General features: G+C 36.9%; 1 long non-coding RNA gene across 1 annotated transcript in view; it reads right to left on the bottom strand.

Moving 5' to 3' along the window:
- The window catches only part of LOC110402255, a 432,654-nt gene that overhangs the window by 255,069 nt on the left and 153,671 nt on the right, over window positions 1-23,914 (bottom strand). The window contains exons 5-7 of the long non-coding RNA XR_002441005.1: window positions 22,864-22,938; window positions 9,105-9,157; window positions 1,698-1,800 (exon numbers count right to left, since the gene is read on the bottom strand). This is a non-coding gene — a long non-coding RNA (uncharacterized LOC110402255). The remainder of the gene's footprint in view (window positions 1-1,697; window positions 1,801-9,104; window positions 9,158-22,863; window positions 22,939-23,914) is intronic.

Raw genomic sequence — 23,914 nt, 5'->3', positions numbered from 1 at the left:
CGGGGGAAGGAAGGGAGGAAAAGAAATCTCAGGATTGTGGCCATCCCTGTGTGCTTACAGCTGTATGTATTTTCCCCTTTTGCTGCTTTCTGCTAACCAAATTTTTAAAGCATATTCAATGTCTGCTATTGTATTGAAATGTCTCAAACGGCTCATCAATCTATCACAATGAGTATTAATTTTAATCTTTAAATAAAGGATAATACTTTTGCTCTGGCTTTTATTATACACACAAAGCTCCTAAAACTGCCTCAGAATTCACGTGCAAGTATCCGTACTTGCTGTAACATTGTCTAGAGAACTCCAGAAGGTATGTGTAGATGTAGGTACTACTAGTCCTGGGGAGAGTGGGGGTGGGGAAAGGTTGTTTATATTGAGTACCACTCATTCAATTTTATCTTCACACATCCAGAAGAAAGTGCCAGGATGCAATTAGCAAAGGATCAGACTTTGGGCCAACCTGATTTTCAACACAAGCCAAGGGTGGTTCAAAAGAGCAATGGAGGAAGTCTGACCTATCCTTGTTCTGGTGAAAGACTAAACACAAATTATTAAAGAGAAGCATGGCTTTCCTACTCAACACACAAAGATAATTTTAAAGAATGATGAAGCATTTCCTAGACACTTGGCTCTCAAAAAAAATGATTCAGATAATCGCTTGGTAGCAGTACAGAAACAATTTCTTTTTGGATTACTTAGTCTGACATCTCTTTCTTTGTTTCTCTTAAATCAATAGCCCCCCATCCTGTCCCACCCCTCTTCCGACTGATTTATCCTCCTCACTATCTCTACACAACCTCTCTCCTTGCTTTTCTCCTCTGAATGCCACATCCCTAAGTATAACAGCCTCCATGTTCATTCTTTTCCAGGACAGCTGGGAATTAATGGGAGAATTCTGTAGTGGTGGGTTTCCTTCACACAGATTTCAGTCCCAATAATCAGTTGAATGATATCAAGAGAGTAACAAAGAGTGTCCAAAAGACACTTCCAGTCAGAGTAACACAGCCAATTCCTTCCCTCTGCCAGGGCATGACAAGATACTGTACACTCCACTATATCACTTTTGTCATTGTTCTGTAACGTCAGGGCTTCCTGACAAACTGCATGCATTTTGAAAATGCCTTTTTAAAAGGCTGAAGTCAAATTTCTAAAGGAAATAATATATTTCATGCTACATATAACATAGGTTCATTTAAAAAACCTGTATTATATTCTATCAAGAAAAAATTTTACCATTAGATAAGTAAAACACCAGGAGCTTCACGAAAGAGTGTTAGGGTAGCACTATGGCAGAAGACAGCATTTTAATAGGCACATTTCTAAGTCATAATGCAATAACAATTAAACCTACTTTTATATTTCTGTAGCTAAAGTCCTGAAGTTTAAAAAGAAAATTGCCACAGTCTGCTGTAGAAGCTTATTTCAGAATTACCTACCCCTGTGATAGAGTGTATATGAATTATATATCATTAACCAGAATTTAAAGGGATATTAGCAAATATAAATACAAGTTGAGAACTGTCCTTCAGCAAATATACATTATTTTATTCACCAATTAATTCAATGATTAGAATAGAGAATTTGATTAAAATTTTTCCTTCATCCATCTTAATTTTCTAAGCAGCTCAGTTTTAAAAAATAGTGCTGCTTCTTATTCATTATAGTGAGTTTCATATGTTAAACAAAGACAGACCAACCTTAAGCCTTTTGATAAATATGATGCTGTGGTAACTACAGCATTCACTTCGTATCCCATTTCTCCAAGTTCCTGTCAGCCACATGTCACTTGCAATGCAAACACTAGAAAAATATGAAATAATAATTTCATACATCATCTGTGCAAGCATGAGCCAGTCAAACATTCAATACAAATTCAAACTGCTACTACACATAAAGCAAATATCATCCAAATAATATTTAGAATGATTGAAAGGCTTTTGATTTGGAAGTGTATTCTCTTAAGTTAAGTGGTCCCCAAGACCATCTAGAAAATTCAATTGTTTCATTTTAAAATGTTTTCTGCCCAAAATTATATCAAATCCTAATGTCTCAGTAGAAACATATGGGATTGGATTGCTGACTGGGCGCCTGATGTCAAAGAGGAATCTAATTTTCCAATGGCATTTCCTCATACTGTCTCACCAAAACACAAAATTGATAAAATTTTAATGGATAGTTTTTCAGAGCAGGACATTACCCCTTGTGCTGGGAAATTGTGCAGGAGAACACCATGTAGCTACAGAAAGGCAATGCATAAGAAAACACTTTGAATAAATATTCATACATAGAACAGGGCTTACATTCTGCATTTTTCTTTTACAATTTTAAATGGAATTCAGAGTAAATTTTGCAGAAACGGGAACATCTCCCTCCCCTTTCACTTCCAGGACATTTTTTTCTTTTTTAAACAAATCATTTCTTCTTAAAATCTAGGTGCAATACATTATTTAAAAGGGCACAGTGTTAGTGTTATACTGGGGTGACAGTCACAATAAACAAAATTCTCTTTTGGTTGAAATCTATTATTAAACAGATATTTTATTCAATGACTACAACACTGAGCAATTCATATAAACAAAATGATTTGTTAAGCAACTCTTCAGCAGAAATTATAGTGATGAAATAAAAGAAATACCACCTTTCTGGATCTTCTTGTGGTGCTAAGTATTGCATGCAAACATAACACCTAAAGCCATGACATAATACAAGGTGAAAATGACTACGTTCTACCTGATGACAAAGGAGTTCAACTAGAGAGAAAGGTACTCATTAACTGTATTATGTTATCACTCAGTAATAATGTAAAATGTGTATGGCAGTGTGCTATTTAAAATGTGTTCTCTGAATCATTTTCCTTTCTATCAACTCTGGTCATTAAGCATATATTTCTTAATACATATCAAATTTTACAAGTGGACAACTGAAAAAATAAAGTTGTGAAAAAAAATCACTAATCTTTGTAAATTGCTTGGAATTACAGTGATAGTATAACAGTGTAATAGAGAGCAGGATTGACTCAGCTTCCCAGCAAGCATTTTGTGCCATTTATTACTAGTTATTTACAAATGACTGATACAGAGAGGAAGAGCAGCACTGATGGTTAGGAGACCTACATCTGCCGTCATCAAGACTTAAACATTTAAAAGCTTTAATAAATATCTAAGCAAAACTTGCAGAACATAAAAAAGACCACAACAAAGGAGATCACAATGATGAAAGTGGAAAGATTTTGTCTTGTGGGAGAAAAAAGGCCTGCCCACACCACATGCCAAGTCTGACATAGGTTAGCACGCATCTTTCTTAGCCATCTGAAAAACAGAGGGCTGGTCACGTAGCCAAAGACACCTCCTTAGCTACTTTCTTTCAGAAATACTCAGTTTTACTTCACTCCTCAGAGGCCAGAGCCATTGTGAAGAAATGAGTAAGTTCCTCTAGGTTCACTCTAGGGTCTCTTCCAGTTAGCCTTGATACGTGACTTCTCTATATCTAAGTCAATAAGGTGCTTTTCGCACAGTAAGCCATGCTAGAGCTTGATAGGACATAGCATCTGCAAACTCTGACTGCAATATAACCAACTTTTTTAACCTATAACTATTTATCTCACAGACCATCAGTTCATTACACCCTTTCCAAATGCTCTCACTTCTGCCACAACAGCCTGCCAGATTGCCACATTTACTCCATCCTCAATGCCAGTCACTGTTGCTCTTCTTGCAGTTCAAAGGAGTTCCCCTTTCTTGTTTTAAAAGCAAAAGAGAAGGAGGAAAACAAAAAATTGAGCTGGATGCTTTTTCTCCAATGTGTCATGAGGAGAAACAAGAACGATTCCATTCTTTCCCCTTCTTCTTCCCCCTCATAATCTCTGCCAGAAAGGTGCCTCCATTCCCTATTCTTCAAAAGAGACCTGTTTGCATCATGTAGAGGTTCAACTGGGAACAACAGTCAGTGCAGGAAAGAATTTCCAGAGGGGACTGAAATTCTCCGATGTTTGGTAAGCTCTGTATTGTCTTGATTTGGCTGCTCACAGTAATGAAATCCGAACAGACTTTTATTAACAAGTCTTCACACCTCTTTTGTTCTCAGCAGCTGAGTTCAGCATACAGCCAGACTATAACGCAGTAACTTTCAGAAGCTTTCTGTGCCTCTCTCAAATGGAGCGTGTATTGGTTACCTAACTGTGCATGAGTACAATGCAGCACAGGTCCTCATCAGCTCCTGCCAAAACTTTATTACTGGAGGAGATTGCAAAATTGACAGATTTGCCATCCTAAAGGCATAATGGTCTGAGAATGAAGAGGTGAGTGAGATGGCCAATTCTCTCAGCAGACTTTGCTCTGAATCCTACCTGATCTGCACTAATAGCCCCCGAAGGTTTTAGCCCAGAATAACTCTTTAATTTTCAAATTGACTTAGGAGTCTACTATCAGCTTTGAAAACACCACTAAACTTTTTTATATTTTATTTTCACCAGAAAAAAAGTACACAGCTATCAACACCATAGCTATCACCATCTTTCTTAATTTCAGGAAAACAGGAGTCTGAGACCCGTACTTTTATCCTTAGTCTGCCCCTTTTTCTCCGTGGGAAGATTCCAATTCCCTTATTGCCAGCTGAATCCATCTTTTCTAGTTCTTTCCTCTTAAGACTTGAAGCTTCTAAGCAAGAAGTTCAGATTGTTATCTGTCTAGGAGTCCAAGCCATTCTTGTCCTATTCAGAGCATCTAATATAAGGTAGGTAGACACTGGAGCTAATGGAGAGAAGCAGGCATAGCAGAATTGCTGCAGAGACCAGTGGCAGTATAAATACCAGGTGCATTTGTGCAATCTAACAATATATCTTGCCTTTACTCAATGACACATCCTCTTGCATAACTTGCCACTGGTTTCCTATAGCGGGTGTTTCATCAAATAAAATCTGGTATTATTACAGTAAGTCCTTCACATAATAAAGAAGGAGACCTGCGCACAGATATACACTGCTGGTTTCCACAAGCTGGACTCACTGAGACAGAACAAAGATAAATGATACAATAAATACTTCATTGCAGTATTTACTCTTGAAAATGTGCATTTGGGTAAAAGTTGATCTTACATCTCTATTCTCTTCGCTGAAAGGCTGTATAGATGCATCTGCATCTCCAAGACAAAGTACTTGTTATTTACTTCATGTTTGCACTGTACTTTGAGGAAGCAAAAAGCTGTGCAAGTGCGAAGTACTATTAACATCATCCTCTTCTATTTTTCTCTTTCAGCTTTTAAGTGAACATAGCGCATGTGAAACTTGTTGGATTGACAGCCCTGGAGACTGAAATCTAAAGTGCAGCACACCTGCTGAGCCAAACAGAACTAAAATATAGAAAAACCTCTCACCTAGTTTTAAATACATGCTTCATTTAGCTATTGTTACATGGCTAGATGTAATGCTAATACTGAAAGATTTGCTACACCCGTGTATTTGTTCTAAACATTGGCTCAAACTCTTTCTTTATTTTCTACTTTCAAAAATTATTTCTTACTGATGTGAAACACTCCAGAGACCACTTCCCTGTCTTCAAAATCCTATATTACAATGGGATGCTGTTGAAGCATAACTTCATGCTACTGCAGTCAGGTACAATGCTGAATCCTAGCATTCACTTTCCCCATTACAGAAAAGAACATTAGCTGATCTCATACAGCTTTAGTACTGACCACAGTTAAGTCCTTAGCTGCAGAAATGCTATTCTGTATTATAATCTAGATCTGAAGCTTTTAATGGAAGAGCTGCTCCTTTAGTCTTCTAAGAAAGATCAGTAAGCCAATAATGAAACTATAATTCAAGATTTCCTGATAAAGGGAGATTTTTATTTTCATTTAAACCCTCTAGACTTCCGGGAACGTACATTTAACCACTAAAGCTTTTGTTTTTTAATTTTTTTTAAAAGATCCTTCTTGTTAAACTTTAAGATATATCTTACCTTCTGAAAAATATCTCTGTACAAATACACTTGGTTTACTTGTAAAGTCTGCCCCAACTTCAGCTAATACTACCAATCCTACTTGACTACTATGCCTCCTTTCTTACAAATGGGTTTGATGACTTAGATAAACATTTACCAGCTGTAGGTTTTACACTCTCCTGTTAAGCACTTGGTCTATTTGCTTCCAGGTGGGCGTGTTTGAGATTTAAAGGAAAGGACTGATCCCTGTTAAGTAAAAAGAGTACATCAGATGTAGAATACCTGCAGTATATAGAGCTGCTACTAACACCTGTTGTATTCAGATGCTTCTAGAATATTCCTTCATTTGCTTTGACAAAAAAAGCAAATTTTGTGCCTAGAGCATTTTTGCTCCTGGGTAACTTCAAGACTTAGCGCTTAAAGAAAGTTATTCCTTAGGATTTCATGTTACTTTTCAGTTCAGGAAGTTTCTCAGGGTTTCTTGTCAGGGCAGGCTGCTCTTTTATGATTTTCAGCCTGCAGTGCTGTTCCTTTCTATTTCATCTTGACTTAACATCATTAGTCTTCTTTCATAGAAACCTAAGCATTCTTTTCCTAATTTATCTAGATGGTACTCTGACAGCAGCTCCCTTGATCAAACTTTGCCATTTACGTCTCTTGTGCAGTTAATCATTCTCTGAAATGAGATTTATAGTAAAAAAGAATTAAATCAAGTCTGACTTCCTTTAAATTTCTTGATTTTCTGAGATTCTGGATGTTTGCTCAGGCCAGGCCCTTTGGAGACACTGTGCTTTCTTTCCATTTACTAAACAGTTAGGGCTATTTTCCTGTATTGGAGAGTCATAGCAGATTCAGTCATTGGTGGAATTAAGTAAGGGTTTAAGTGATACAGGTATGACACCAAGAAATCTTGCTGTTTGATAGTTTTCCTAATAAGTATCTATCCTTCTTTGTTTCTGGTTGTGTATTAAAAAAAAATAAATCTGGAGAGAAAGTGGCCAGTGGCTGTTATTCTTGTCTTTCATTCTTGAAAGAAATAGTTCTCTATTATGCAAAGCATCTGTACAGAACTGCAGACTCTCAGCTGTTCTCTTTCCTTCATATTTTGATCTTCTCTCACTTCTCATGTGAGGATAAGGTAAAAGACTAATGACTCGCTGGAAAGATATACATACATATATATAAACTTTTTATAAATATCTATATCTTTTGTTTATCTGCAGTATATTTCATGAGCTCTGTTTCTGGATGAAAATATCCAGCTTTTACAATGCAAGATGATCCATTTCATATAGGTCAAACCCATTCTATGCTGCGAGCAGATGGTTACAAGTCTTAGTCCCTATTCCCAAGGTGTCTGTGGCCTGGTCCCTAAAAGCCTAAAAGACCAACCATGGCCAGCATCTACATTTCTCTGACCAGTGAAAGTCTCTACTTTACAACTAAATCTCATCTGTGAAGGAGGAGAAACTTCATCACATTGAGATGGCAAAATGAACTGCCCCAGAAGAATAAAAAATACCACAATAATTAACACCTTTCACCTCAATGTGAGGCACATTTCTTTATGAGTCTGCTGGCATAAACATGGATATAAAATAAATGCTAACTTTACTTAAACAAAAAGTGTTATTGACCACTTTCTCCCACCTTGGAGAAATGTAGGAATTAAAAATGACACACAGTAGGTGTGTAGTACTTTACTCAGTTCAAGGCCAGAAAATGCGCAATACATTATAGGAATGTGTGTGTGTGCAAAACAGTTATAAGACTATATGCAGATGTAAAAATGTGCAGAACAGTTAAAAAAAATAAAACTGACAAACTACACTAATACCTTTGTGACGTCTCATACGACAGATCTGTATAAGTGGTTAAGCCAGAAATGATCATCCAGCTTTGTCAAATATCACTGACTTTTACAAGAAATAGGTTTACAATCTGCTAAATTGAAGGCAAATTGTCATCCAGATTCTTATAGTACAAATGGCTGCATTTAAAGCATGTTCTTGCTCTTAGGTCTAAAGCATTACAAGACCAAAATGTTCTGTATCTTATCTCAAATTTTCAAACAATCCAATATCCAGGCTATATATAGGTATATTCTTGCTGTTCAATCCCTTAAAAATCAATCAATATTAATGTGTCTGCCTTAAACTTTTAAGGTCATTGTCTCTCTTCTGACATCTTTAACTACATCAACATCACATTATATCATTATAGACTCATGAAGCAACGTACTTTTACATTTTTGCAAGATAATGCCTCTTTTGTGTTTCAGTTTTTATCATAATATAAATCTTGAAATGTAATTTGCATATCTTTTGTTTAGCAAAGGAGACTCTCCCATTTGAGACATTGTCATTTTAATATATAGGCTTGAAGGTGGTTGACTTTTTCAAAGAAAATGCACCAAAATATTCCAATTTATTCTTCAATTGAAGTGGCTGCTGCATCAGTAAATTAGTAAATTCCCTTAACAATACATTTGCTAACAATTATAGTCTGCCTGCCTTGGGCTTGCTTGACAGTAGGTCTGCCATCTGTTGGGAAGACCATTCATAGGTTTTAAAGGGCTACTTAAAGGTTTTTAATTTAAGCATAGCAACACGTCTCTTTTCTCTTCACCCTTACCAGCACTTATTCTGTCTTTCCTGCCCTCTGTCTGTCTTTCTTTCCACTCTGCTAAAGAATACTTGCATACTCCCGATACTGAACAGTTTCTGTGCACCAGCACCCACACCAAAGCTCACAGGTACATTCAATTCTGAGATGTCTGGCCCATTTTTAACAGCTGAGGTGGACAAGCAGAGAGGAGGGAGGATACTTGTGGTGAGGGATGGACAGAAATGAACAGGATCAATCAAGAGATACAAAAGCATCTGTGAAGGAAACAAAATCAAGAGGATGAATGGGAAAGGGCTGCTAGGAGCCCCAGCTCTGGATAGATGGATATTTCATGAATTCCTTCAATAAATAGGGATCCTCTAGGGAAATTCAACACCTGGCAATCTTAGTGGATAGCAGTGCTGCAAATAAAGCATAATGTTCACCCCTCTGGTAAATTCAAGCAATTAAACCCCTTTAAAAAAAAAGGCTCTCTTAGGCTTTCTGCCCAGTAAACTCACAGTGAAAAGCAACTTTAATAAATGTTATAAATCTCACCTCTGAGCCAACAGGAAATTCAAATGTTTGCATGCGGAGGAGCCAGGGAGCTGCTGAAACAAAAGGTAAATGCGTATATTGAAATAGGTTATGCCAATACTCTGAGTGGACAGCAGCAGAAGTATCAGGCCCAGAGGCATGACAGATTTTTGAAAGGTTCCGTTCTGGTGCCATCTCTGTGTTACACCAGAGTTCTCCTCTCCTTGGAGTGGACAAATTTGTTTAGTGATGACTTTGCTGGCTCACTGAATTCAGGATTACTTGTTATCGTGCAACATTACTGGATGGTAGTTTTGAATTTCAATGTTGTGGACATAAAACTAAACAAAAAACAATGACAACAAATATCTGTGGTTTGTAAAATGAAACGATCAAAGAAAAGAGACCGCGGAGAATTTTTTATCAACGCCCAGACAAGGGGTGTTAGTTTTAATAAACAGTAAGAATTTTAGGCCATTATGAAGTAGGAGACGCGGTCTCAGCTGTGTTTCTAATTTCCTTTCTTGCCTTTACTGCTGTTATATAAAGCTCTGTAGTGACGAAAAACGTTTATTGAAAAAATCTGAGCATACCGTTTGGGATTATGTTACTTCATCTGCATGGAGCCAATGAGAAATATTTCTTTCTCCACCCTCCATAGTGCCAACAGCTCCAGGCACATTCTGTGTACGGGACAAAGCACTGGGCAGAGATGCACTTGCGTAAGTGAGTAAGGATTTTGTAATTAAATCTGAAGATCATGCAATGTTGTTCATTTTCATTATTCTTTTTTAAAGCCATACATAAACATAGACAGAGCTCTGTGCAAATTCTTTTAAAGTGAATTAAAACCAATATATTTTTGGCAACATACTCTCTGAGAAAGAGGTTTTCTGAAAAATTTCTGGTAACAAGGTGTCAGCCAACAAATGAATACAGTAATTTTTGTGTACAGCTCTCTCCGAAAACTTATGAAAGTACAAAAGGCCAGGAAAATTAAGACAAACAGAGAGCTGGATCAAAATAATTTGTATTTGCTGCTTGAGATATTCACAGGAATCAGAAGATAGACATGTTCATTAATCTACACTTAATTTGGGGGACCTTTCAGGTAGAAAGGATTTCTCCAGAGAAATCTCTTCACCAGTCTTAAGAAAAGCTGAGAATTAATTATTTTTTTACAAGACGGGCACAAGGAACTAGTTCATCTTTGTTATAATGACTTCATCTGTGGCTTTCCACTCACAGCATTTTCCTTTAGGAGATTATCAAGACTATTAGTAATTATTACTAATAAGTCATTATTACAAATAATGGTAATTACAGTATCATGTAAAGAGCCTAGCCAAAATCACTGTGGAAAACTGTATGAACGTAGTGAAAATCAAGGCTTTCCAACAGTGCATTGAAATCTTCTAAGAGACACTGAGTAAGCACAGAGTTATACACTGGAGAGCACAATACTCAAAGTCGTTCATCCCCAGACTGCCAATGGCAGGATCAAATCCAGTGTTTGCACACAGACCAACAAATAATAGATTTTAGCAAGAGTTCTTGTTCTAAAAGAAAAAACAATAATTTTTTCCTCATTTTTTTAAGATTTGGGAGAACTAGTAGAACAATACAATCCCATCCCTAGACCCAAAAAGTTCAGCTAGTGTGACATTTCTGATTACAGTAAATATTGCATCTGAAAAACAGCACAGATCCGGACACCAAATGGATCATAGGTGCCTGCAAAATAGTTCAGCCATTACAGATATTCCACAAGAGGAAAAAAAAGATTTTTTACAGTCCAGTTGGGTATGTCTGTCTCCGTTATTCAGTAGAGTTGTAGTTCTTCGTTTAACAGACTTCTAGAATAATTAGTAAAGCCCTATCTGTTACGTGATAATATTAAATGTGTACTCAGAGTGGACACAATTTTCCCACTTTTTACATTTTTTTTCCAAGGTTTAATCTCAGGAAAACATACCCTCCCTTCTCACTTTGCTTCTTCATATTAACTCTAAAATCCTCAACTATCTTGCTTTCAATCTTCACTCAAGATAGGACTCTTCTAAAAGCATCCTGTTGATAATTTCTGATGTTGTTTTTTTTTTTTTCCACTAAGAAAAGTAGATCTGCATTTATAACCTTTGCATTTTATATATGTATAACTTCAGAACATTAGTCTACAACTGAACTTGTAAACTAAAATTCTGTAAGGTTTTGTTTTTGAGGAATGGCCTTTTCTCACTTTAACATGAGATTCAAAGACACAGATCTCTAATATATGTATATATGTTCACTCACATCTTTTGTGCTCTAAGAAATTGTATTTGCAACAGCAATCCAGAATATACCACTAAAGCTATGAAAGCTTGAATAGTTGTATTTCAAAGAAAAACATTTCCCAATATAGCATCTATAGCTGTGTTTGTTGATGGAGGTCACTGTAAGAAGCTCAGCACTATCTTAGCAAAGGTGACCAGAAGCACTCTGCACAGAAATATCGTTCCCTCTGTATTAGATGAGGAATTGCGGGTCAGATCCTTGCAAGCATGTTCATTTAAGTGAAGAAATTATTTTTGTAATACTATATTTATGAACTTAAACACAGTCCAAAAATCACAGAAACTAGTTATCCAGCCTCTTTATTGCTCTGGCATTGTAACTACCTAATTTCTGGTACAATCCATTTGCAGCTAAATTTCAATATACAGATCTAAATTCATGGCTGTCAACCCCCACCTATCAGTTTGTGTGAATTTAGTAACAGTACAGGGCTAAAGAAGATAAGCATTCAAGGTTGGAAACATCTATTGGCCCCACAGCACTGTGCCAAAGCTTATATAATGCACAAAGCAGTAGTCAGGCCAAATCTGTTATCTTAGGCCAGATCTGTTATCTTAAGAACAGAATCTTTCCAACACCTTATTCCCCAACATTACGTAGGCCTGATATGCCTTATCTATTTGCATAGAAAAATCTAGTGTTCAGGTCTTGTGTACTGACTGGTCCTTACTAAGGAAGGAAAGTGCATTATGGAAAGTTCTAATCACTTCAGCTACACAGTTTTGGATTTTGGTTTATAGGTTTAGGTTTTTAAACTAGGTTTCTATCTTTCTTTTTTCTGCTGTGGAAAGAAAAGCAACATTTCATTAAAGATCTGCTTTAGATATGAAATACTGTACAACAATACTTGGGAATTTTTCCGTTTTGACTCATGAAAATTGTTTTGATATTATATGCTTCCACTTGAACATTTGATATTATGTGCTTCCACTTCCATGTGAAAGCTCAAGATACTTCTTAGGATTTTCAAGACCCAAGCATATTTCCCAGAAGTCAAAATGAAATGCAAAAAATGCAATTGTTGAGAAGTAAGCCACAAAGACATTTCAAAGTTTGCCTGTTTCTACTAACTGATGCAAACTTAGTGCCCTTGTTCTGCAGCAGTCATTAAAATGGGCATAAGAAATGTTCTTTGTTGCTGTATAAGACCCTGTTATGCCTTAAATGTTTTTGCTGGGTCCTTAAGCATTAAGTTAGTCAGAGAAAGTATGACAGACAAGTTCCTATTTCAGGCTTGAAACAGCACCTGGAGGGCCAAGACCTTTCCCCGTTTAATAGTGGACAGAGAATCACGGGAGTGATCAGGGCCATGTGGTGGGTGAGGCAATCACTGTACTCAGATATCAGATGTCACAGTGACAGCTGTAATAACCAGGACTTTCTTCCTTCTACAAGAAAGTATCCACAGAATACAGTGCATACAATGCTGCGATGTGTACCTCTTCTACTTTTGTTTCATACTATAAAAATTTTAACTCCTGAAGGCTCACAGTGCTAGAACAGGACAACCAAACCACACAGCACATTACAGGGATAGTGTGACAGAAGAAGAGCTTTTCTTAAAAAATCTTGAGTATTCAGCAGAAAAGTTATTAGATGCTTGTTATGGACAATTCATTCCTCTGAGATAAAATAACTTAGCTCCTAGAGGATCCCAAAGAGACAGCTGGCAGTGACAAACAGAACAGCATTCTATCTGCAGCAAGTGTACATCATAAAACAGATGTCATTGGATTAAAAAGTAACCTTAAACTGTTTAGTGTACACAAAGGCAGACTACTCAAAACACTTAAACAGCGATTTAAAATCTCAAGTTGGAGGCCACTTTCAACCTTCAGGGAAGCCTTCTCTATTCATAAGGAGCTTAACTAATCATAACTTTCCATGACTTATCAGAACGGGATGCAGCGTGTCGCAGCATGATAACTGAGCTCTGGAAATGTAACAAAAGATGCTTTTCTAATAAAAATAATGGTGAGACTAAACTCCAAATTTTAATCTTTGAACTTGATGGGGGTAAAACATCCTGTTACTCATTAAGTGTTTCCATTAGCAAGTCGGGCAGCTCCTGTTCGTGTTGCTGAGATGTGTAGGGCAGTGCATGTATCAGGAAAAGAACAGATTTCAGTCCGAGGAGGCTGTGCAGGGTGCATCATAAAGAAACAGAGCAGCCCATAGCAGGCACAATTATTTTTGCAGACTGCTAACTATAGAAATAATTAAGTCTACCTGAAACCTTCAGTTGACTTTCACTTTCAGTTGACCTAATTGCTCAGTATTAGCAGCCTGGTGTTTATGAAGACACGTCATATTTGTTTTTTAACATGCTAAACACCCTACTTGTATGGAAGCTTCAGAACGAGGGTTAAATGGAGTCCAAAATGGACCAGATTTCTATCTGTATTTTCTTCAGTACAGTTCCAGATGCATTAAGATCTCAGCAGAGACCTGCAAGTATTATATTCGGCTTGCTTTTATCCTCCAGGAAAAAAAAAAGAGAGAGAGAAAAAAAAAACAGAATGAAAGAACGAAGCAGTGCCAAACACTACAAGAAAGGCTTAATAAATAGAGCCCAAGGTTACAATGTTGCTCTTATTTGCCCTGAAATATATCACTGAACTTCTGTATATTCATATTTGTTTACATTATAAATGTACTAAATGAGCTAATTATAGTGATCATAATTTACAATTAAAAACAAACAGTTAGAAATTTCAAAGGCTTTCAATATCTTTTCTTTAATCATTCACCCAGGCTCAAAATATGCATTTTTTAGATTAAAGCATTAAAGTTGCTAATTATATTCTCAGAACTAACAATTATTTCTTTACCCTTTTACTACCTTCTTCTGGCAACAAAAAAATGTCAGCACTGATTTAATTTTTTGTTATTACAGGATTAAAAGAAGTTTCTAAAATGCAATTAAATGTGCCCTATAGCTATAGTAACTTTCCTATCAGCATCCAAAACCTCTTCACTAAAACAACAGCATAAAAAAATTATTCAGACTTTCTAGACATACTTTTTTCTCTTTTTATAACACTTTCCTTTGGTGATTATCTCCGATGACAACTCAACCATCTTAATGAGTCTCTGCATACATCTAGATTTTGGTGAAAGTAGATTAATAGGAGAAAATGAAAGTTAAAGAGGCTGTTAAGAGTGCAAAACCCCACACATGTCAAGCACTGGTTCTTCACCTTTGGGAGCTCGGTTCAAGTTCACCCTGAGGCCCTACGGGAAAAGTTCAATAGTCTCAGCTATGTCCCTACTTGATATATCACAAAATCAATTATTTTATGGTGATACATTTGGTAACCTATGCTCAGACAGAATCAAGTTTTTTCCCATTGGGAATTCACCAATTATCTACTCCGTGAACTATTTTCAGATAAAACAGAAATACCTGCTGTCAGCAGGAGCTTCTCATTGTACTGCCTACCGGTTTAGCAGCTAATGTGTTTTGGAACAGTGATGTCGCACTTAGCCTGTGCACCGCTAGCCACCATGCTATCACAGCAATGCACGGTGACAGAACACCAACACTTGATTCAGTGCCCAAATTTGTATATGTTTGAGAAAGAAAAATAGTCATTGCAAGTAATCAAAATCATGCCAGAGAAAAATTGTAGCAAGGCACGTTATTGAAAACTCTGCAGTTGCTCGAGGAGTTAGCTTGTTCTAGACAGCGCCCAATGGTAAGCCCTCAAGCTTAATTCTCAGCTGTGACCATCATTTTCTAATAGCCATCAGCAGCATGCATGGCCCGGGACACAGGCACACTCTGTTCTGCAGTGCCAGGAGCACTCTCCAATCTACAGCATGTGCTACCTAGTATGAGGTGCCTGTTGCTGGAGTTGATATATTTACATTAATTATTTAAAATTGTTTCCAATCTAAATACATAGAGTTTTCATATAAGTGAATACAAGTCTGAATGACAAATACAAGTCACTGAGTGGCTTAGACATGGAATATGCACTCTGTATGCTGGTGCTTGGCTGTTTAAATCAATCCCCATTCATCACAAAGGACCATTTCATACCTTGCAGTGGTCTGTCCAAACTAAGCCCAATTTGCTTAGTCTAATTTTCACTGGTCAGAATTTTGTTTCACAAAACTACCAGCAACAAAATAAATCTTAACCAGCATTCTTTGTCAGACTTGGTTAACTGCCTATACGTGGATGTTGGCTGTCCGTGAAAAGAATTCCTTTCTCTTAGAAACAAGGCACAGCAAGTCAGCATTAACACTGTCTGTGTTGTAGTTATTTTATAGACTGTAATGTGCTTTAAATAGACATCTTTCAGACAAAAATACTCCATCTTTTTAAACGGACGATTAAACAGAATTTTTATGTTGTTCTCTTTAAAACACAAATGACTAGATATGAGCGGTGAAAATGACAGGGGGCTAATGGGAAATGCCAACATGCAAATATTAAGTAGACAATGGCCACCCAAATAGAGGATGCTAGAATAGAATCACAGAATCACCAAGGGTGGAAAAGACCTCTAAGATCATCCAGTCCAACCATCCACCTATCACCAGTATTTCCCTCTAAATCATGTCCAAGCCAGATACTCAAATAATAAAAGCAGGCCAGATCATGATGGATAGAAAGACAGGAAATCAGGATTCCTATTTACCCTTATACAAAATACAGGAATAGAAGGACATTCGATGTCACTCAATGGATAAAAATTTAAGAACAGCATAAGGATGACTTTTAGTCATGTTGACTTCTTACTACTACTCAGCTAATTCACACTTCCCTGTCTATAAAATGAGGATAATACAATTAGTTGCTCCAAACTAAATAAACATCAATTCACTGATGTTTATGAAGTATTCAGATACGTAACAAAGAATGCCACTGAAAACAGTGAAAAGAAATTAATAATTCCAGTGCAGATTTGGATTACACTGGATGGCACAGAGGACAATAAATAAAGCCTAAGACTATCGACTAAGCAATGAAGTTACAAAGAACTGTTTGACACCTTCCTTATTCCCTGAGAATCATCACTCTTGTGTGCAAAGTGATGCAAAAATAATATAAGATTTGTAAATATGAATCCTACTGTAACACATACCTCAAGGAAGCTGACTTAAGATTCTAGGTCCATTCTCTACCCTGGAAGTGCTTGATCTTTCAACCTAGATGACTTGCAGTGTATTTTTTAATAGAGTTACAAGCAAGTTATAATTTCTGCAAAAGTAACCTGATTATTAAATTGATTGTTCACAAAATAAATGTGAAAGGCTTTCACTGCTTCTCTAGAGAGATACAAGAGATTTCATTAGTAACCTTCAAATCTGTGAGCATTTAGTGAGTTTCTCATAGGAAAAATGCACTCTGTTAGGAGCATTTCAATTTCTCTGTAAATATTACAGTCCTCTAGTGGACTCTATCAACAAGCCCACTCAAAGCTCATGCTTAGTTTACTGTATCTTGCCAAGCAGGCTCTTTCTTCATCAAGGGCAGAAATATGCCCATTAAAACAGTGATGAAGAATGATAGGACAATTCAGAATATCACAAGTGCAGGACCCAATGTACCTGCTCTAAATTAAGAAGGACTCCGGACAGTCATCAGGCAACAATCTTGATGGAAGGATTTTAAAGACTGAATAAATTTAAATTATCTAAAATAAAACAAAGGAGTAAGTGTACCAAAAGTTGTAATACACTGAACAAGTACTGAACAAAGGGTACTCAGAGCTGGTGAAAAAAGGTGATTTGTGATTTTTTATTTAGAGCATGGCTGGTATAACACAGTACTTGCTTTTTCCTCACAGCTCAGTGGGAATACTGACTGATATGCAGATGGGTTTGAAAATATAAAACCTCAAGGCAAATTTCTGGATAAGATGGCTACAGCATAAATTGTCCACCTGATACGAAACGAACTGGGATGTGTCAGAAAAGCCAAAGCATGAGATGCTACATCTACCAGAAGGGAGCCTAGAGGTTTGTGTTTATCTTGATACCCTCTACTTCCTCCTCAGCATTTAAAAACTTAGAGAAAAAGTCAATTTTTTTGCACTGTGAGTTATTTTAGTAAAGTCACTATCTAGACCGCTGTCATGAGAAATATCGTTTCCTGATTTGCCAGTTACATATTACCTCCTTCCTTCCAAACATTTACTGTCTTGATGCAGGCAGTGGGCAGTCTGCCTTCCTGCCAGTTGATCACCAGCCAGGTTTGTGATCCAATCTTGTGATTTGCCCTACTAGAACCACTCACATCTGTTTAGAAGTGTGGATGGAATTACTTTCTAGACTCCATTCTGAGGTATCAATGAAGCTTGGAAGGGATGACAGGATGCCTGACTGTCCCAGCATACCAATCCAATGTCCCAGGTCAACACGGACAGTGGGAATGTTACAGAATAAAAAAAAAAATCAGTATAACAAGGTTCTGCTCAGAGCAAAAGTAGCAAATCATCATCCCATTTGTGTGCTTGCTTTCTTAAATACCTTGGAAAATTCAATGTGAAGACAGGTGTTAGTCACACACTGAAGATTTTCACAGCTGTAAAAATTTGGATCTCAGGCTTAAATATGACTACAATTCTGATCGCATATTCAGGAGAACAACAACAAAAAATAAGAATGGGAATAAAAGCTCTCCAAGAGGCTCAATTTGTAAAGTAAATGCTAACACTCAGAAAAGTACTGATCATAGTTAGTATTTTTGATACTAAAACTAAGAGCTTAAAATATGCAAATTTTATATAGGGCTTTAAATGAAAATCCAGCTACATTTTTACGTATGGTTTTAGAACTCATGGGTTGTTGCATTTTGAGGACTCTGCTCCAGAACCCTTGAACTACCTGCTTGGAATAAAGCTCAATATGAGCTTTTCCTCCTACCAGCATGGCTGTGCCTGCTCCCATTTGCAGTGAGTAACAGGCAGTCACACAGCCCACCTACCAGGAAGGGCTTGGTATCTCCACTGAGGGTAAGAGGTGCATGGTGGACTGCAGGCAAGCTGCCCAGCCATGTCCAAATAAAATCATACAGTGACCATCTATAGGTTAGGAGTAATATTCATAGCAATGATTATTCTCCATATTCACTCATATTCTTCCATTCAGGCGGAATCTGGACATGTAAGATGACATCGTACGGGTTTGCACTCCAAACAAATGATTTGTAAAACAAAAGGTTTTCAAATTATGCATGCAAAAATTTCCTGCATGATTCATTACTGTATTATTACAACTCTCAGAAAATAAAATCCATCTTGTCTAACTGTTGACAAAAAGCAATGAAAAGGATCGTATAACAGGGGTGCTAACATATCTACGTAAGTGAATAGTAAGGGACTTTTATAAAGGAATTTCCCAGGTTTCCTGTCTACATTGGTATATATCAGTAGCTTTATCTAGACTTAAAAAGGCAGGAATCAATTACAGAGAAAGTCCACAGCATAATTAGGAAATAATAAACACTTAGTCTAATGCTGATTTTTTCTTGACTTTAAACTGCTTCATTGACTTTAATTAAACTTGCCCTAGGTTATGAATCTAGCAAGCTGTAGAAAGATTTAAAAATTAAATAAAATGAAAACAGCTCTCTTCTAAGGAAAGTTTTCACCAGCTTGCTCACCTGTACCACACTTCTGATTTAGAGAATTTTTAAATGATTGGAGATGCTGTATGTGATACTGCAAGACTCTCTGTTGCTTTTGCTCTTGAATTAAAATGACCTCCCACTGTCACAGTAAGAATCACAGAATTAAATAGTTGAGCTTTCCACTGCTGCAGCTTCACTGTAGAATTCTTTTGCTGGTTTCTGAGAGAAGACATGAAGCTGCCATCACTTACTTTTACACCAATCCTCCTGGTTATGTCTAAGGCCAAATAAAAGGCATTCTGTGTGCTTTGGTTACTGGCAATTTCCATGCGAATAGTTCAAGCCAAAGTTAAATGTACATGATGTAGACTGTGGAGGAATAAACAGATGGCGTGTGTCTTGCTCCAACCTGGGCTTGGTTCATGAGTATATTAATATATCTATAGATAATATGATATCCGTAGACAATATTCATTCTTAAAACACACTTAAGTTTTCTAGTCCAAAATAGATCTGTGTTAATCAACTGCTCATAAAGAGTGGGTTACTGTGTATCTTCCTATTTTTCTGATACACAACAAGGAGATGGGCATGCACAGATAGGTGGATGTAATTCTCTTTCTGCTATGATCAAAAAAGTTACAGTAAGTCTAATTAGTTCAGGGAATCCAGAGATTAACTGGGGAAAGCCAAACCAACCTGACTTGCTGAAAGAATACGAGCTAAATATTTGCAAATACTGTTTATCTCTCATCTCTACTTTAGATCCCAGTCAAAACATCTTGTGCTTCTATCTTTTTGCCTGAACTCCCTTTCCACTTTATTCCATGTTAGCTCTGTTCCCTAGTACCTTCTATTCAAATTTTTACTAGCTAATTTGTGTCAGATATAGGATATAATGGTGTTATTGGAGACTCTACACGAGCAGCAAAAAGATGAATTGCCTGTCTGTACCAAATGTCTTCCAAACTAGAAGTTTATCACCTAGTGTTATTAGACAGTGACTCTTACTTGATAAAATGATAAATAAAAACAGTTCAGGTTAAAGATGGGCCTGAGTACCCACAAAATATTAGGAAAACTCAAGTCTGAAGACAAACTTTATAGTTTGGTCTGGCTTTGTTTTGAGTTGCTCATGGAGATATGTTCTCTCCATCTCCTCCAAGAAACATCCGAGACATGCTCATTATACCAAAAGAAAGTTCAGTGACACTGGGATCAACCACACATATCTGCATAGTTTGTAGGTATTATGACTCCTATAGAAAGCATATAAGATATGGTAATTGCTACTAGTTGTATCTTGAATATACATGAAATCTACTTGATGTTGATAAGATATGAAGATTTTTTCCAAACTGGGAAAGATATCATACAGTGCAAGGCATTTATAAAAATGTATGGATTCTACTTATGTCAACTCCAGCTGTTTAATATCACAACAAAATTACACCAAGTTTATGGACCTTTTCCTTCACCAAAGTTTTAGGGAACTTTCCATTAACCAGATACCAGAACAGGGTCTAGAGCAGGAAATGAAGAAATATACTGTAGCAATGAAAGTGTAGTGGGAATTTAGGTAGGCAGAATGTAATTATTCACACTCACATCTGGATAGAGCACTAGGTTTATATCTTTATTCTGGTAAACATATCATGAGATAAATAATTATCAAGGGTAGCAGGGCTACTGGCTCCCTTCTGAGTCAAAAGACTAGTGTTAAATAAGTGGTGGCAGAGTTGCAGATTCTGTATTCACTGATAGCAGATTTCTATATTCACTGATGCAGATTATGACACCAAGAAGCACTGAAAAAAATAATAGCTTCTCTTGCAAATGTACCGAACTGTAAGGGAACAAAAAATTCCAAATCTTGTAATGGAACTGCATTACATGTGGGCAAAGTGGATCCATTTCTGAGGTAGAACATGACAGCTTTTTAAGTTTCTAAAACAATATGTAACAGGAAGAATACTATATCCAGTTGATACCGTAAGGCGATTTATGGGGGCAGAATGTAATAACATAAATTGAGTTTCAGAAAAGACACTGTGACTAATCTTACAAAAAATGCTACGAGATGTTTAATAATCCTGGTGGGTCAGAAGCTGTTCTTCAAAAATTCTCTTATGACTGATTGTTATCACAGGGTGTACTGCTTTTGGTTCATTTTTCATTTATATATGTAGTTTAAAACTGCTACCAAGTGCAAATATTTGATTTGTAATTGGATACAACTTTGAAATGGGATAGTCACCAACTCCCAACCAAACTTGCAGAATCATATAGTATTTAAGGTATTAAATGCCCTTTCAATAGTCACAAGACAAGCATCTCTCCACACCTCTTAAGCTACCTGTACTAATTCTCATTGGTGTTTATTGTTCCATTAATCAAAAAATAAAGAAGAGAGAATAAAGTAGCAGACTAGAAATCCTTTATGAACTCAAAGTAATCTTTCTCCATTGCTTCCCTCTAGCATTTGGGGCTGCAGTGCTTATTCATTAAGGTATGAGTAGTAATTTTGAGGAGACTGAAGTGAGAAGAAAGGAGGGGAGACAATGCATATAGTTAAGGGGCCTGACTCAAATCCAATAGAAATTAACAGAAGATTATATTTTACTCATATTGCCTCTGCATTAGAGCCCAAGTGAAGAAGCAGAGCTGCTTTTTGCAGCACTTCTTTCATCGTAGACAGGAAGGAAGCAATTGTACACTTAAAGTCCTGATCTGAATCTATGTGACTTTGCAAACAGAAGGGAAAGAAACAGACACTTCAGTGTGTCTGATGTCTTCTGTAACACTAAAACATGCAGACCTCCCATTTAATTGTTAAATATGAAGGTTCTGTGCAGGCACAGGGCTCCCCAGGCAGTCAGGAAGGGCCCAGTAATCTGGGCACACCCAGGCCCCCACCAGGAGCCAGGTAGCCTGGGCTCAGCCCCAGCCCCAAGCACTGGCAGCTTACTAAGGCTGCGGACAGGCCAAGGCCAGGCCTGGATGTGGGCCTGGGACTCGTCTGGGCTCAGTGGCAGGACTGGGCTGTGCGCAGCAGGGGACTGGCCCTGCTGGGGCCTTGCTGGTAAAGGACTGGCAGGCTGAGGGGGGTGCCCTCAGGGCCCTGACATTTAAGATTAAAAAAACAAACAAGAAAACAAGCAAAAATCTTACATTCATTTTGTTTCATAGTGATGTCCCTTGTTTTCTTTTTGTATTTTCCCTTGCATTTTCCACTCTCTTTTCTTAACAGTTTAAAATCTATTTAGTTATGGCTTTCAATACTGAACTCAGATTCCAGCTCTTTTTAGTTCACCATTGTTAATGAAAACCAATGAAAAAATAACATTTGTGCTTTTTCAAAGGCTATCCAGATGGGCTGAAATCCACTTACATGGTATCCATTCCTTGGCTTCACAAAGAAACCCAATATTTTTGCAACTTTGGAAAATCTACTCCACCTAAAGATTTGGCTGACATTCGAATTTTCATCTCAGGTTTTGGGCTTCCTATAATGCCATAAAGTTTTTGTTAACAAACCCGTGAGTTTCTTTAAGAATTTTTCTTAGAAGGTAAATAGCAAGATATTTAATGTATACAATACGTTAGATTTGGTCCCAGTGTCTTTCTTATGGCTCTCGGCCTTTTCCACCACAAGATACAATATGTGGCAGAGACCACCCAGCAATTATTTTTCCACCATATTTCACATTACCTCTTTGTTAAATTTAGTCATAGCCTTCAACTCTATAAGCTAAAATATTCCTAGATACTTAATACCCCGTGGTTTTCAATCTATATTTAAACCCTGTCTTATCCACTGACTGTACAATATGTTTAGGAACATAAACTCCAACTTACTTCAGTTTATTTGCCATTCAGGTGTGCATGCGAAACTCTCAGCTAGCTTCCACATATTTTTAAATCTTCTAGGAGCTGAAATAAATACATCAATTATACTGTATGACTCTTATTAGAGGTGAATAAACAGTGCATGACAAATTACTTAGGAAACTATTGTTTGCCAAATATCCATGAATTGTTTGTGATTTTTTTGCATTTATTCAATGTTTTCTGATTGTTGTAGCTTTTACTCATTGCTTTTGAACTTCTGCACTTCAAGTGTTCTATAGTCATTACACAATCTATATAACTTTGATGAATGTGACTGAGTACATTTTTTTAAGAAGTGTTTTTTATTATTTTTTTTTTTTACCAGAAAATCTGAGTATGTAACTCTGGTAATATTAGTATTTTTAATGGTTTTCATTAAAAAAAGCTTTGTAATGGTTTCTGAAAAAGTTGCAACCATACTTGGATGCACCAACACACCAGGACCCTAAGCATCACAGCATAATCAGCATGATGCTGTCCCTGATTAACCACTATCATGATAGCAGATGTATTAGCTTGGGTGCACCATCACTTGACTGCAGCATCACTTGGCTGTGGCTTCCTTGTTTTAAAAATCCAGGCTAGTAACGTCTTACAATATCACCCTAGTCCGTGTGGATGTATTATCCCCTTTGGAATTAACTTGATAGTATTTGCATCGGGCTCTAATATGCAGCACTGTGGTAAATGTACCGTGTTTTCTGGCTACTGTCACAGCTTTCTAAGTCAGATCTTTTAGGAATTTTCATATATATAAATCTACGTACATTATATGAGCATAAACTGTCTTACTATTCTGAGACAAAATGTAAAGACAAGTAACACACAGGACACTCAAAGAAAGGTATTATTCAAAAATTACTTATATCTGTAAAAACTTTTTATTTCAATTACTCTTTCTGAGCTAGAGATGTATTAAGCAAAATGACCAGAAATGGGTTTGACACTCAATAAAGTCCATTTATATAAGGAATACATTGTACATCATATTTCTGTATGCACAAAGCTCCTACCTCAC

Source organism: Numida meleagris, chromosome 7 (assembly GCF_002078875.1).
Source record: "Numida meleagris isolate 19003 breed g44 Domestic line chromosome 7, NumMel1.0, whole genome shotgun sequence".
Taxonomy (NCBI): domain Eukaryota; kingdom Metazoa; phylum Chordata; class Aves; order Galliformes; family Numididae; genus Numida; species Numida meleagris.
The sequence above is the reverse complement of the archived record's forward strand: the minus strand, read 5'-3'. Positions and strand labels throughout refer to the sequence as shown.